Below are 17,408 nucleotides of genomic sequence, written 5' to 3' on the forward strand. Positions count from 1 at the left end.
ATCCTACCCTTAGGAGTTTTGATGCTAAGCTCCGTCCTCCAATATGCGTGCCACAAATTCCTTCATGCACTTTGGAGATCGCCAACTCTGCTTCTATGGGTCCAAGGCATTTGAGTAGTGGTTGGGTGAATCCTCTTTTATATAAGTCATCCCCCATAAGTGTGTAATAACTCACCCTTCTCTTAAATAACCTCAGATGGTATGTTTCCTGTTTTTAAATAATTTATGTACGGGCTTGTCCAATCTGCCTGCTGTGACAAACTCAGGATATTCTTATTAAATATAGTTAGTTTATCAAGAGTTAATTATAATAAAGTACTCGGAATGCCTTGTTTCCTGGAAGTAGCTAATTTGGATAAAATATGTAACATCCTCACTACCAGAATGTCACGCTTCCGGCTGCGCCACTCTGATTGCAAGAAGTGTTACGACTACTTTATATACTTAATATTAAAATAGGAGCCTGTGACTCGATACCGTATCGCTGATTTCTTTGAAACCCAGAAATAAATACTTTATCTAAAAAAAACTACAAGCAGGCATAGATTCATATACAATACTCCTTACATAATATCTCATAATATAATATACATATAAAACATACAACTCCTATCCCTCTTACAAACTTGTAATAACAAAGACGAGGGAAGAAAATAATCTAATTAATACAACAACATATAAACCAAACGCAGTTTAACTCTTCATAATGCTTCATCCGGTTCCTGAAAAGGTAAAGCTGTAGGGGGTGAGAACCTAACCACATGGTCTCACAACAGAGTTTCAAAGTTATCATAAGAAGATATTTAATAAGAAAACTATTTTCAAACTCAGTGATTATCATTGCCTTATGAATCTTTTAAAAACCAATAGGTAATCGTTCAAAACATTTTCAAAGAAACAATGTTTAATCTTTCAGAAATTCGAAACATTTCCTTTCTTATAAGAAAATCTCAAATAAGAAGCCAACCAGGCAATCAAACAACAATCATTAATTCAGCACCAAAATTCATTCTCAAATGTAGCACGCCAAGACAAACACAGGCAAGACAGACAAGGAAAGTACAAGTAGGTAGCAGTTACAGCAAATAGTTAAAGTAGCAGTTAAGAACAGTTTAGCAATTAGGCAAACCAAAACAAGTTCAAACCCAAGCAAAGCATACAAATGCATATGATACATGCCTGTCCTATGGATGATGAGGCTCATCTGTCGGTTATCCAGCCAACCCGACAAGTCTGAATTGTCCTTAGACTGTCCCCCGACGTGCATCCCCAAGAGTCTATGCATAGCTTTTTCTCAAATAATCAATATTGCTCAATAGGGGTAACATTCCTGGAATTTATATAGTGCCCGGTCACACTTACGTCGTAGGGTCAACAGAGTATCGAGTTTTCAACCTGGTACACGTGGTGGCAAGCCACGACACTTAATCCAGGGAACCTCATATCTCAGATATTTCAAATTCATAAGCCATATGAATAATTCAAAAATCATATCTCAACATTCTCAATATCATAATCATTCATCAATCCAAATTCCATTTCCAAATTCATTCAAAAACCATATTTCAAAGAAAAATCAATCCTCATCATCCTTCTTTCCATCCCATTCATTAACAATAAACATAATTCTTTCTTTGATAAATAAATCAATCTTAAAACATATAATGTTTAAAAACAAATCTTTTTAATTAATTACTTCAAATAAAACTTCTAATTTTTTATAAAATTTCGGCAGCATCTCCTTTAAAACTTGGTCACTGCCACCCTTTTTCTGGTCCCAACCAAACCAAACCAAATGCCTGTTAATCAGTCAAATCACTTCCAATAACCATTATCACAACAACACTCAATCCAAGGAAATTGCAAAATCCAGAATTCAATCAACCAATCCTATATAAATCATAATTTAAACCGACTTCAACCAATAGCATCAATCAATAGTTAAGAATTCTCGGTCTTCTCAAACAGTTTCAAACCAAACCATTCCTCAAACACTTTTCGAATAATTTCCAAAATAGCAAATCATTCTCAATAAATAACCCATTTTCAAATATCAAGTCCTTTCCAAATTTATTTTAAAATCAAATTCCGATATCAAATCGGGTTTATTATCAAATCAAATTTTAATATTAAATCTTTTCTAAAATCAAACGGTTTCCAAAATTAACCTAAAAGGAAATAATAAATCTTCTCTAATAATTCAAGGAAAACCACTTTAACAACATCAATCAACTAATCCAAATATCCAACTTTCTCAATCGATCAGTTTATCAATCAAACTAATAATCTCATTCAACCAAAACAACTCAATTCAATTCATAAGACTCACGAAATCACAAAAAGTGTATTTTACGCGTTAATATCGATTTATAACAACCCTGTAATGTAAAATAGATTTAAGAAAAACTCCTACCTCGAAAAGTCGAAACATAATCAAACGCATTAAAACCCCTTTTTTCTTTCCTTGCAGCCTGCCACAACCACGGCTTTAGACCACTTCCGAGGCAACAACAGTGACCTCAAGCACGACATACAAGCACCGACACTCAACCCTATGTCAAATATTACCACAAAACCTCAGCCACAACCAACTCATATGCACTTTTCAAATATTTATATATACTAGAAACTGCAATTTTAAAATAAAGTTCTTACCTTTTTTTTATATAATTAGTAGGAATTGGACTCAATGACAAGGTGAAACAGTGCCAGTGGGTGTTAGGCAGAATGGATTGCGGGCAAGAAGAGGTTAGCTCAGACTTTGACGGCAACGGCTCTGGCAGACGGAAAGGCACCAAGAATAACCATTAAACAGAGGGCAGAGCAAAGCAACACAGAGCAAGAGCAGCAGTAATTGCAGGTTCTTACCAGGTAAAACGGTGCTAGCACCAGTCTCTCTCTTTTCGCGACGAGCTCCAGCCGGCTCCAGCAATGACGGCAGCGGCTCCAAAAGCTTCAACAGGGCACAGCAGAGGTAGCAATGGAGTTATACAGCAACAAAACCTAGCCTCCATCCTTTCTTACTCATTGAGCGCGCTCTCTTCTCCGTCTCGGGCTTGATGGCGGTGACAGTTTTGCGGCAGTGCGACGCGGTGAGGGCGACGGCGATGGCACCGACAGTAGCGGCGGCGCGACGCTCCTCGTGGTGATGACGGTGACGCGACTCCACGGGACGGCGATGCCTCCTCCTCGCGCAGCTGTCGGCGACGCATGGCGCAGTGGCGATGCGAAACAGGGCAGAGCGCGGTGGCGAGCTGGACAGCGGCGACTTCTTCTCCGTCTTCCTTTGCCGACGATGCTCTCCCCTCCTCACCGTTCTCCCTCTCTTCTCCCTTTCCCCTTTTCTTTCTTTCCTGTTCTCGTTTCCCTTCTTTCTTTCTTTTTTTCTTTCTTCAAGCTTCCCTTGTTTTCCCCCCTTTTTATTATTTTTCTTTCTTTTTTTTCTTTTCTTTCGTTGGGTATAGGGTGGTTAGGTTAGGGTTAATTCTTTTGGGAGTGTAAAATTATTAATAAAATAATAAAATAAAATAATAATTTAAAACTAAATTAAATATAAAGTAAATATCTTTGAAATACCATTTAATTACCAACTTGAAATTTATTTTCGAATAAATACTAATTCAATGAAAATTGGTGATAATTAGATTAATTCTTCTTTATTTATAAAATAAGGTTAAGAATCTATATATTAAAATTAAGGCATATAAAATACTCATTATTTTTCAATTATAAGAACTCTAAATAATAAATGAGTTTACTAAATTTTTATATAAAAATATCTAAAATGTAGTCTTAAATAAATATAATACATCATAATAATTTATTAATAACTTTCAAAAATTTAGGGGTCTTACATCCTACCCCACTTACAAAAATTTTCGACCTCGAAAATTAAAGTAATATATAAGGTAATACATAGTCTTTGTACTCTACTTTTTAAACACTTTATAAAAAGGTATGAAATCTTAGTATGCATATATAAATGTTCAAAACTTTACAAAAGTTTGGGGGAACAAAATAGGGTGCAAATCAAGATAGGCGTTTACAAATAAAATGGTAGCTTGTGTGGCAAAAGGGCTATAAAGCAGGCTGGTATAACATAACGGATATAATGCTCGCTCGCAGATCTCTTACCCATTTCAAAACTTCGACTCCCCAACTCCATCACTCACTTCACAACTGCATAACCTATCACATTCCTAACATCCGCAAACTTTTACGAGGAACAAACGACTATACTCCTCATAACGTTGCATACTTACCACTCCATCTTTCACGTTTACGAACGGCATTTTTAAAGTTCCGTTTGCTACCCATAAAAGTCATACGTGATTCTAAGGCAATCCTCGAATTTATTTAAAAGAATACAAGACCTTGGAAAAAGACAAGCGATAAAATTCGCCAGGGTTTGAAAGGATTGTTGAAATCACAAGTAATTAGGAATGCATAAGAAATGAAGAGTATCCGACAGAAAATTAGTTTAGCAATCTCAAGAATGATTCCCGAATCTACAAAATCCGATAAAAATAACAAAAGAAAAAGTAGTACAGTAGTTTGAAGCAAAATTAAGTCGAGTCAAGGAATATGAGATTTACAGAAAAAGAATGTCTAAGACCAAAGACAAGGTTCATAAGTCTCGAGTAGAATTGAGAATACTTTCGAATGAATTGCTCATAGAGAATGAAAAATTTTTCAAAAACTATTTCACATTTGTCAAAGGAAAAGTGCGCATCAAACACTTTGTAAAAGAAATAACAAAAGTATATTTGTGGCATTACTTCAAACAATTCCATGTTGAAATAAGTTATGTAGAGTTTTAAAACAAAATGAATACCGATTTGGCTAAGAACAAAAATATTCTCTCAAATATTTGAGAAAAATAATTAGGTGAACCACTTAACCAAAAGTAGGCATAAAGCTCTGAAGGAAATCAAATTGTCTTTTGTTAAAATAATTTACAAGTTAAAGACAAAATAGGTAAGGTTTGAAAAGGAAAAGTCAATTGGGTTAAGGCCAAAAAAATTTTCTAAAAGTCTTAATAGATATTTAGGTATTTAGTCAAATAAAGGTATACAGTGAAATTGTGGCAAGGTTATAAAAACTCAAAACGTTTATTTAAAAATTCTCAAGGTTTATATTCAATCAAGCGTGTATAAAAATTATAGCAAATATGAAAGAGGAAGAAGTTAAACTTTATTTAGAAAAGAATTTCGAAGTAAAAATTTGCTTATAAATTGGTTTCAAAACTTTATTTAAAACAATGTATGCAAATTTCAAAATAACTTTGTCAATTTAAAGAATAACTATGGATGTGATTCAAACGAGAAAATTTGATTTAACTTTCTTAAGAAGAGAATCCAAAACTTGTTTTAAAAGTTAATATCAAAACGAAATTGCCATCACATAAGAGTATTCAAGAATATTAAGACGTACTTAAAAAAGAAATCAAGCCATATGAAAAGGGATCTTAAATCAAGGGAGTTCAAACAGGATCAACTAGGCATAAGATATCAAACAAGCTTTCAATCGAGCTACTGAAAACTCAAACTTCTTCTTCTACCAGTCATTCCCTAAAAAGCTAACACATCGGTTCTCACCTCTAAGGACCATGTGTGACACTGAGATAAGTATAAGTACGTTCAAAGAGATACAATTCGCAGGAAGAGAAGAATAAGCGACAAAATTATGTTTCTCATAAATTCGGAAGGAGGTGTAAGATTGCAACTAAGCAATAATGTACAGGTACGAGAAAATGTTTCGAAAAGAGTTATTTCGCATCCTAACAAGAAATATTGAATTTAGGAACTCCAAAGAAAACAAAAAAAAGGCAGTGGTAAATTAGATCAAAATAAATTAAAACCATATCAGAGGAGCACAAGGCTCACAAGAATATGAAGGAATGGTTCAAATCGCCAACAAATAAGAATGATCAAAATCATGAAGTATGCCGGAAGAAAGAATCAAATTGCAAATGAAAAAAAACTTTGATTTCAAAGAACTTCAATAGAAATAATGGAGGAGAACAGGGCAATTGTTTTATAAAATTTAAGAGAATCATCAAAAACGTAAATATTATGTCATGTTAAAACAAATTCAAGTTAAACTAAATTATGCAAGATTTGTGAAATGAAAATTATCCAGACTAAAGATGAAATATTTTCTTGACAATCTTGAAAGGTACTTTACATAATCAATTAAGAATTTGCATAAAAACAAAGCGAGCTTGGTAGGAAATCAAGTTGTTTTTCACCAAAACTATTTCTAAGGTAAAGACAAAATATGTGAAATTTGAAAAATGGAATTTAATTGAATAAAGGATCAAAAGTAATTCCTCAGAAAACTTAAAAGATACTCAAGTATTTAGTCAATTAGGTGTATATAGTGAAATCACGGTGATATTGAAAGGAGTTCCAAATTTTGTTTAAAAAGGAAAATTTGAAGTATGGTTTCAAAAATACATATGAATAAAGACATGCCAAATTCAAAACACTTTTGTCAAAATTTAAAGAATGATTATAGGTACAATTAAGTAAGAGAGGATTGAGTTGAAATTTCTTCTAAGAGAATCGAAAATCTCCTTTTTAAAAAGTTTAAAACTAAAATTCCAAGTGTTTTTTTTTTTCATTAAACAATTTCAGATTTACATAAAAGACTACATGAATCAAAAGAGTTTGAAAAGACAAACAAATCCTCCAAAGAATTTAAGTAAACATAAGCAGTTAGGATTAAACGAGAATGCATTTCAACAAGAGGCCAAATTGAAAAATAATCAAACTACTTTTCAGAAAGAAATCTCAAATAAGGATTTCAAGGCACACTATGAAAGAACAAGTTACCAGTCATTAGTAAAATTTTCGAGACATATAAAAGAATATCCTCGAGAATTAATTCCTAACGTCCGCAAGGATCGCGATAAGCGTTACCTATTACTTATCAATTCCAATTCGCCCATAATAACCTATTAACTTCCCCATTCACATAGCCATCAACATTAAGTTGGCCAGACTTAACATCAACAGATATGCAATGACAAGCTAACATTGTTAATTAATAGACAGTCATGTGCATAAAATTCTAATTCTTGTTACTTGGACAAGACCTACAACATGACAGACACTCAGAGAATGCAATGAAGCATGGTCAGTCCATCCCCAAGGCTCTAATTAGGATGAACTACTCTGATACCAAAATGTAACATCCTCACTACCAGAATGTCACGCTTCCGGCTGCGCCACTCTGATTGTAAGAAGTGTTACGACTACTTTATATACTTAATATTAAAATAAGAGCCTGTGACTCGACACCATATCGCTGATTTCTTTGAATCCCAGAAATAAATACTTTATCTAAAAAAAACTACAAGCAGGCATAGATTCATATACAATACTCCTTACATAATATCTCATAATATAATATACATATAAAACATACAACTCATATCACTCTTACAAACTTGTAATAACAAAGACGAGGGAAGAAAATAATCTAATTAATACAACAACATATAAACCAAACGCAGTTTAACTCTTCATAATGCTTCAACCGGTTCCTGAAAAGGTAAAGCTGTAGGAGGGGTGAGAACCTAACCACATGGTCTCACCACAGTGTTTCAAAGTTGTCATAAGAAGATATTTAATAAGAAAACTATTTTCAAACTCAGTGATTATCATTGCCTTATGAATCTTTTAAAAACCAATAGGTAATCGTTCAAAACCTTTTCAAAGAAACAATGTTTAATCTTTCAGAAATTCGAAACATTTACTTTCTTATAAGAAAATCTCAAATAAGAAGCCAACCAGGCAATCAAACAACAATCATTAATTCAGCACCAAAATTCATTCTCAAATGTAGCACGCCAAGACAAACACAGGCAAGACAGACAAGGAAAGCACAAGTAGGTAGTAGTTACAGCAAATAGTTCAAGTAGCAGTTAAGAACAGTTTAGCAATTAGGCAAACCAAAACAAGTTCAAACCCAAGCAAAGCATACAAATGCATATGATGCATGCCTGTCCTATGGCTGATGAGGCTCATCTGTCGGTTATCCAGCCAACCCGACAAGTCTGAATTGTCCTTAGATTGTCCCCCGACGTGCATCCCCAAGAGTCTATGCATAGCTTTTTCTCAAATAATCAATATTGCTCAATGGGGGTAACATTCCCGGGAATTTAAATAGTGTCCGGTCACACTTACGTGGTAGGGTCAACAGAGTATCGAGTTTTCAACCTGGTATACGTGGTGGCAAGCCACGGCACTTAATCCAGGGAACCTCGTATCTCAGATATTTCAAGTTCATAAGCCATATGAATAATTCAAAAATCATATCTCAACATTCTCAATATCATAATCATTCATCAATCCAAATCCCATTTCCAAATTCATTCAAAAACCATATTTCAAAGAAAATCCTCATCAATCCTCATCATCCTTCTTTCCATCCCATTCATTAACAATCCCAATTCAAAACATAATCCTTTCTTTGATAAATAAATCAATGTTAAAACATATAATGTTTAAAAACAAATCTTTTTAATTAATTACTTCAAATAAAACTTCTAATTTTTTATAAAATTTCGGCAGCATCTCCTTTAAAACTTGGACACTGCCACCATTTTCGGGTCCCAACCAAACCAAACCAAATGCTTGTTAATCAATCAAATCACTTCCAATAACCATTATCACAACAACACTCAATCCAAGGAAATTGCAAAATCCAGAATTCAATCAACCAATCCTACAAATCGCAATTTAAACCGACTTCAACCAACAGCATCAATAAACAGTTAAGAATTCTCGGTCTTCTCAAACAGTTTCAAACCAAACCATTCCTCAAACACTTTTCGAATCATTTCCAAAATAGCAAATCATTCTCAATAAATAACCCATTTTTAAATATCAAGTCCTTTCCAAATTTATTTTAAAATCAAATTTCAATATCAAATCGGGTTTAATATCAAATCAAATTTTAATATTAAATCTTTTCTAAAATCAAACGGTTTCCAAAATTAACCTAAAAGGCAATAATAAATCTTCTCTAATAATTCAAGGTAAACCACTTTAACAACATCAATCAACTAATCCAAATATCCAACTTTCTTAATCGATCAGTTTATCAATCAAACTAATAATCTCATTCAACCAAAACAACTCAATTCAATTCACAAGACTCACGAAATCACAAAAAAGTGTATTTTACGCGTTAATATCGATTTATAACAACCCTGTAATGTAAAATAGATTTAAGAAAAACCCCTACCTCGAAAAGTCGAAACATAATCAAACGCATCAAAACCCCTTTTTTCTTTCCTTGCGGCCTGCTGATGAGCGGATAATTTATACGCTTTATGACATTGTTTTTAGTATGTTTTTAGTAGGATCTAGTTACGTTTAGGGATGTTTTCATTAGTTTTTATGTTAAATTCACATTTCTGGACTTTACTTTGAGATTGTGTGTTTTTCTGTGATTTCAGGTATTTTCTGGCTGAAATTGAGGGACTTGAGCAAAAATCAGATTCAGAGGTTGAAGAAGGACTGCTGATGCTGTTGGATTCTGACCTCCCTGCACTCAAAGTGGATTTTCTGGAGCCATAGAACTCGAAATGGCGCGCTTCCAATTGCGTTGGAAAGTAGACATCCAGGGCTTTCCAGCAATATATAATATTCCATACTTTGGCCAATAATAGATGACGTAAACTGGCGTTCAACGCCAGCTCTCTGCCCAAATCTGGCGTCCAGCGCCAGAAAAGGAGCCAAAACCAGAGTTGAACGCCCAAACTGGCACAAAAGCTGGCGTTCAACTCCACAAATGGCCTCTGCACGTGCAACACTAAAGCTCAGCCCAAGCACACACCAAGTGGGCCCCAGAAGTGGATTTATGCATCAATTACTTACTTCTGTAAACCTTAGTAGCTAGTTTATTATAAATAGGACCTCTTACTATTGTATTAGACATCTTTGGTCTCAGTTTTAATCCATTGTTCATCTTAGGAGACTATTGATCACGTTTTAGGGGGCTGGCCATCTCGGTCATGCCTGGACCTTTCACTTATGTATTTTCAACGGTAGAGTTTCTACACTCCATAGATTAAGGTGTAGAGCTCTGCTGTTCCTCAAAGATTAATGCAAGTACTACTGTTTTCTATTCAATTCATCTTATTTCGCTTCTAAGATATCCATTCGCACCCAAGAACGTGATGAAGGTGATGATTATGTGTGACGCTCATCACCATTCTCCCCTATGAACACGTGCCTGACAAACACTTCCGTTCTACATGAAATAAGCTAGAATGAATATCTCTTAGATCTCTTAATCAAAATCTTCGTGGCGTACGCTAGAATGATGGCGGCATTCAAGAGAATCCGGAAAGTCTAAACCTTGTCTGTGGTATTCCGAGTAGGATTCAATGATTGAATGACTGTGACGAGCTTCAAACTCGCGATTGTTGGGCGTTAGTGACAGACGCAAAAGGAGGGTGAATCCTATTCCAGCATGATCGAGAACCGACAGATGATTAGCCGTGCTGTGACAGAGCATGTGAGCATATTTTTCACTGAGAGAAGGGGATGTAGCCACTGACAACGGTGATGCCCTTGCATAAAGCCAGCCATGGAAAGGAGTAAGACTGATTGGATGAAGATAGCAGGAAAGCAGAGGTTCAGAGGAATGAAAAGCATCTCCATTCGCTTATCTGAAATTCCTACCAATGATTTACATAAGTATTTCTATCCCTATTCTATTACATTAAATTCGAAAACACCATTATCAATTTATATCTGCCTAACTGAGATTTGCAAGGTGACCATAGCTTGCTTCATACCAACAATCTCCGTGGGATTCGACCCTTACTCACGTAAGGTATTACTTGGACAACCCAGTGCACTTGCTGGTTAGTTGTATCGAAGTTGTGAACCATGGTATTGGCACCATGTTATTGGCGCCATTGCCAGGGAAAGAAAGAGCCATGAATTTTACATTATTAAAGTGTAATCACGATTACGCGTACCAAGTTGCTCACGTTGCCAGGGATTGTTCGAGCCTGGACATCACAGTTTCGTGCACCACCTGCCACAACCACGGCTTCAGACCACTTTCGAGGCAACAACAGTGACCTCAAGCACGACATACAAGCACCGATACTCAACCCTATATCAAATATTGCTATAAAACCTCAGTGATGAGCGGATAATTTATACGCTTTTTGACATTGTTTTTAGTATGTTGTTAGTAGGATCTAGTCACTTTTAGGGATGTTTTCATTAGTTTTTATGTTAAATTCACATTTCTGGACTTTACTATGAGTTTGTGTATTTTTCTGTGATTTCAGGTATTTTCTGGCTGAAATTGAGGGACTTGAGCAGAAATCAGATTCAGAGGTTGAAAAAGGACTGCTGATGTTGTTGGATTCTGACCTCCCTGCACTCAAAGTGGATTTTCTGGAGCTACAGAATTCGAAATGGCGCGCTTCCAATTGCGTTGGAAAGTAGACATCCAGGGCTTTCCAGAAATATATAATAGTCCATACTTTGGCCAATAATTGACGACGTAAACTGGCGTTCAATGCCAGCCTTCTGCCCAAATCTGGCGTCCAGCGCCAGAAAAGGATCCAAAACCAGAGTTGAACGCCCAAACTAGCACAGAACTTGGCGTTCAACTCCACAAATGGCCTCTGCACGTGCTACACTCAAGCTCAGCCCAAACACACACCAAGTGGGCCTCGGAAGTGGATTTATGCATCAATTACTTACTCATGTAAACCCTAGTGACTAGTTTATTATAAATAGGACTTCTTACTATTGTATTAGGCATCTTTGGATTACCTTATGATCCTTTGATCATGTTTTAGGGGGCTGGCCATCTCGGCCATGCCTGGACCTTCACTTATGTATTTTTAACGGCAGAGTTTCTACACTCCATAGATTAAGGTGTGGAGCTCTGCTGTTCCTCAAAGATTAATGCAAAGTACTACTGTTTTCTATTCAATTCTTCTTATTTCGCTTCTAAGATATCCATTCGCACCCAAGAACGTGATGAAGGTAATGATTATGTGTGACGCTCATCATCCTTCTCCCTTATGAACACGTGCCTGACAAACACTTCCGTTCTACATGAAATAAGCTAGAATGAATATCTCTTAGATCTCCCAACCAGAATCTTCGTGGCATAAGCTAGAATGATGGCGGCATTCAAGAGAATCCGGAAGGTCTAAACCTTGTCTGTGGTATTCCGAGTAGGATTCAATGATTGAATGACTGTGACGAGCTCCTAACTCGCGATTGCAGGGCGTTAGTGACAGACGCAAAAGGATAGTAAATCCTATTCCAGCATGATCGAGAACCGACAGATGAATAGCCGTGCCGTGACAGGGTGCGTGAGCATATTATTCACTGAGAGGATAAGATGAAGCCATTGGCAAGGGTGATGCCTCCAGACGATTAGCCGTGCCGTGACAGGGCATTTGATCATTTTCCCGAGAGATGACCGAAAGTAGCCATTGACAGTGGTGATGTATCACATAAAGCCAGCCATGGAAAGGAGTGAGACCGATTGGATGAAGATAGCAGGAAAGCAGAGGTTCAGAAGAACGAAAAGCATCTCCATTCGCTTATCTGAAATTCCTACCAATGATTTACATAAGTATCCCTATCCCTATTCTATTATTTATCATTCGAAAACATCATTGTCAATTTATATCTGCCTGACTGAGATTTACAAGGTGACCATAGCTTGCTTCATACCAACAATCTCCGTGGGATTCGACCCTTACTCACGTAAGGTATTACTTGGACGACCCAGTGCACTTGCTGGTTAGTTGTATCGAAGTTGTGACAAATTATGAATGTGTAATCACGATTACGCGTACCAAGTTGCTCACGTGCCAGGAATAGTTTGAGCCTGGACATCACAATTTCGTGCACCAAGTTTTTGGCGCCGTTGCTGGGAAATTAATTTTTCCTGTTTGGCGCCAAGAATCGTCTGAGATCCCAATCCCGGCAACAACACCAAGTTTTTGGCGCCGTTGCCGGGGATTGTTCGAGTTTGGACAACTGACGGTTCATCTTGTTGCTCAGATTAGGTAATTTTCTTTTTATTTTATTTTCAAAAATTTTTCAAAAATATTTCTAAAATTTTCTCATCTGTTTTCGAAAATAACAAAAATGTTTTCAAAAAATTTTTATTCAAAATTTTTAAGAATGAATTCTAGTGTTTCATGAAGCATGTGAAGCCTGGCTGGCTGTAAAGCCATGTCTAAATTCTTTTGGACTGAGGCTTCCAAACCATCAGAGGTAAGTTACATACTTGATAAATGATGAGCAGCAATTTGTTATCAAGATCAATATACTCTGGTGTTAAATGCTGAAGATTGGCTGGCCATTGGCCATGTCTAGTGTTTTGGACTGGAGCTTTCTTTAAAAGCTTGGCTGGCTAGTGAGCCATGTCTAATTCCTGGACTGAAGCTTTAGTCTAAGAATGCAAGATTCCTGGAATTCATATTAAAAATTTTGGAATCCTTATTTTTCTTTTTCATATAATTTTCAAAAAAAAAATCCAAAAAAATTAGAAAATCATAAAAATCAAAAATATTTTTCTGTTTCTTGTTTGAGTCTTGAGTCATGTTATAAGTTTGGTGTCACTTGCATATGCATCTAGCATTTTTCGAAAATATCATGCATTCATAGTGTTCTTCATGATCTTCAAGTTGTTCTTGGTAAGTCTTCTTGTTTGATCTTGATGATTTTTTGTTTTGTGTCTTTTCATGTTTTTCATATGCATTCTTGAATTCTTAGTGCGTAAGCATTAAAGAATTCTAAGTTTGGTGTCTTGCATGTTTTCTTTGCATCAAAAATTTTTCAAAAATATGTTCTTGATGTTCATCTTGACATTCAAAGTGTTCTTGGTGTTCATCTTGACACTTATATCATTCATGCATGCATTCATTGTTTTGATCTAAAAATTTCATGCATTGCATAATTTTCATGTTTTTCATAAAAATTTCAAAAATAAAAAAAATATCTTTCCCTTTTTTCTCTCATCAAATTCGAAAATTGAGTTGACTTTTTCAAAAATTTAAAAAAAAAAAAATCAAAGTTGTTTCTTATGAGTCAAATCAATTTTTCAATTTGAAAATCTTATCTTTATCAAAATCTTTTTCAAAAATCAAATCTTTTTCAAAATTCTTAGTTATTTTCGAAAATTCCAAAAATATTTTTCAAAAATCTTTTTCTTATTTTTATACCAAATTTTCGAAAATAACATAATCAATTAATTTTTTGATTCAAAAATTTGAAGTTTGTTACTTGTTAAGAAAGATTCAAACTTTAAGTTCTAGAATCATATCTTGTGATTTCTTATGAATCAAGTCATTAATTGAGATTTTAAAAATCAAATCTTTTTTCAAATTAGTTTCTAAAATATCTTCTTATCTTTTTCAAAAATATCTTTTCAAAATATCTTTTCTAACTTCCTAACTTCTTATCTTTTCAAAATTTGTTTCAACTAACTAACTAACTTTTTGTTTGTTTCTTAACTTTTTCAAAACTACCTAACTAACTCTCTCTCTCTAGTTTTCGAAAATATATTCCCTCTTTTTCAAAAATTTCTTTTTAATTAACTAATTATTTTTATTTTTATTTTTTATTTCAAAAATTTTCGAAAAAAAATACTAAACATTTTTCAAAAACTATTTTCAAAAATCACTAACTCTTTTTTAAAATAATTTTCGAAAATTTTCCCTTCCCCATCTTATTCTATTTATTCATTCATATCCTAACATCTCATCTCACATCTCTAGCCTCCTCACAGTTGTGTTTCTTCCATTATATTACATTCTTTGTCTCCCCCTCTTCTTCTACTCACACAGGGATCCCTATACTGTGGTATAAAGGATCTCTATTATTATTATTATTTTTCTGTGCCTTCTTCTTTGTCATATGAGCAGGAGCAAGGATAAGAATATTCTTGTGGAAGCAGATCCAGAACCTGAAAGGACTCTGAAGAAAAAATTAAGAGAAGCTAAAATACAACAATCCAGAGATAATCTTTCAGAAATTTTTGAACAGGAGAAGGAGATGGCAGCCGAAAATAATAATAATGTAAGGAAGATGCTTGGTGACTTTACTGCACCTAATTCCAATTTACATGGAAGAAGCATCTCCATTCCTGCCATTGGAGCAAACAACTTTGAGCTGAAACCTCAATTAGTTTCTCTGATGCAGCAGAACTGCAAGTTTCATGGACTTCCATCTGAAGATCCTTTTCAGTTCTTAACTGAATTCTTGCAGATATGTGATACTGTTAAGACTAATGGAGTAGATCCTGAAGTCTACAGGCTCATGCTTTTCCCTTTTGCTGTAAGAGACAGAGCTAGATTATGGTTGGATTCTCAACCCAAAGACAGCCTGAACTCTTGGGATAAGCTGGTCACGGCTTTCTTAGCCAAGTACTTTCCTCCTCAAAAGCTGAGCAAGCTTAGAGCTGATGTTCAAACCTTCAGACAGAAAGAAGGTGAATCCCTCTATGAAGCTTGGGAAAGATACAAACAGTTGACCAAAAAGTGTCCTTCTGACATGCTTTCAGAATGGACCATCCTGGATATATTCTATGATGGTTTATCTGAGCTATCAAAGATGTCACTGGACACTTCTGCAGGTGGATCCATTCACCTAAAGAAAACGCCTGCAGAAGCTCAAGAACTCATTGACATGGTTGCTAATAACCAGTTCATGTACACTTCTGAAAGAAATCCTGTGAATAATGGGACGCCTATGAAGAAGGGAGTTCTTGAAGTTGATACTCTGAATGCCATATTGGCTCAGAATAAAATATTGACTCAGCAAGTCAATATGATCTCTCAGAGTCTGCATGGAATGCAAGCTGCATCCAACAGTACTCAAGAGGCATCTTCTGAAGAAGAAGCCTATGATCCTGAGAACCCTGCAATAGCAGAGGTGAACTACTTAGGTGAACCTTATGGAAACACCTATAACTCAACATGGAGAAATCATCCAAATTTCTCATGGAAGGATCAAAAGTCCCAACAAGGCTTTAATAATGGTGGAAGAAACAGGTTTAGCAATAGCAAACCTTTTCCATCATCAACTCAGCAACAGACAGAGAACTCTGAACAAAATGCTTCTAATTTAGCAAATCTAGTCTCTGATCTATCTAAGACCACTGTAAGTTTCATGAATGAAACAAGATCTTCCATTAGAAATCTGGAAGCACAAGTGGGCCAGCTGAGTAAAAGGATCACTGAAATCCCTCCTAGTACTCTCCCAAGCAATACAGAAGAGAATCCAAAAGGAGAGTGCAAGGCCATTGACATAAGCGCCATGGCCGAACCTGTGAGGAGAGGAGAGGACGTGAATCCCAAGGAGGAATACCTCCAGGGACGTCCAGTGATCAATAAGGAGCATCCCTCTGGGGAACCAAAGGACTCTGAGGCTCATCTAGAGACCATAGAGATTCCATTGAACCTCCTTATACCCTTCATGAGCTCTGATGAGTATTCCTCTTCTGAAGAGAATGAGGATGTTACTGAAGAGCAAACTGCCAAGTTTCTTGGTGCAATCATGAAGCTGAATGCCAAATTATTTGGCATTGATACTTGGGAAATTGAACCTCCCTTGTTCATCAATGAACTAAGTGATCTGGATCAACTGACATTGCCTCAGAAGAGACAGGATCCTGGAAATTTCATAATACCCTGTACCATAGGCACCATGATCTTTAAGGCTCTATGTGACCTTGGTTCAGGAATAAACCTCATGCCCCTCTCTGTAATAGAGAAACTGGGAATCTATGGGGTGCAAGCTGCTAAAATCTCATTAGAGATGGCAGACAGCTCAAGAAAACAGACATATGGACAAGTAGAGGACGTGTTAGTAAAGGTTGAAGGCCTTTACATCCCTGCTGATTTCATAGTCCTGGATACTGGAAAGGAAGAGGATGAATCCATCATCCTAGGAAGACCTTTCCTGGCCACAGCAAGAGCTGTGATTGATGTTGACAGAGGTGAAATATTCCTTCAATGGAATGAGAACTCCCTTGTGTTTAAAACTCAAAGATCTCCCTCTGCAACCATGGAGAGGAAGCAGAAAAAGCTTCTCTCCAAGCAGAGTCAACCAGAGCCCCCACAGTCAAACTCTAAGTTTGGTGTTGGGAGGCCACAACCAAACTCTAAGTTTGGTGTTGAACTCCCATATCCAAACTCTAAGTTTGGTGTTGGAGAGTTTCAACAAAGCTCTGCACATCTGTGAGGCTCCATGAGAGCCCACTGTCAAGCTATTGACATTAAAGAAGCGCTTGTTGGGAGGCAACCCAATGTTTATCTAATTCTTATTTTTATTGTTTTTCATGTTTTCTTAGGTTCGTGATCATGTGGAGTCACAAAATAAATAGAAAAATTGAAA

At 35.8% G+C, this 17,408-nt stretch overlaps 1 non-coding gene across 1 annotated transcript; it reads right to left on the reverse strand.

Moving 5' to 3' along the window:
* Positions 1 to 15,461: 15,461 nt before the first annotated feature.
* Positions 15,462 to 15,569, reverse strand: LOC148581705 (small nucleolar RNA R71). The gene has a single exon (XR_015895916.1). It is a non-coding gene; the product is annotated as a small nucleolar RNA R71 (small nucleolar RNA).
* Between the last annotated feature and the right edge of the window lie 1,839 nt (positions 15,570 to 17,408).

The sequence above is a fragment of the Arachis ipaensis genome, chromosome B10 (genome assembly GCF_059453495.1).
Source record: "Arachis ipaensis isolate K30076 ecotype BB chromosome B10, ASM5945349v1, whole genome shotgun sequence".
Classification (NCBI taxonomy): domain Eukaryota; kingdom Viridiplantae; phylum Streptophyta; class Magnoliopsida; order Fabales; family Fabaceae; genus Arachis; species Arachis ipaensis.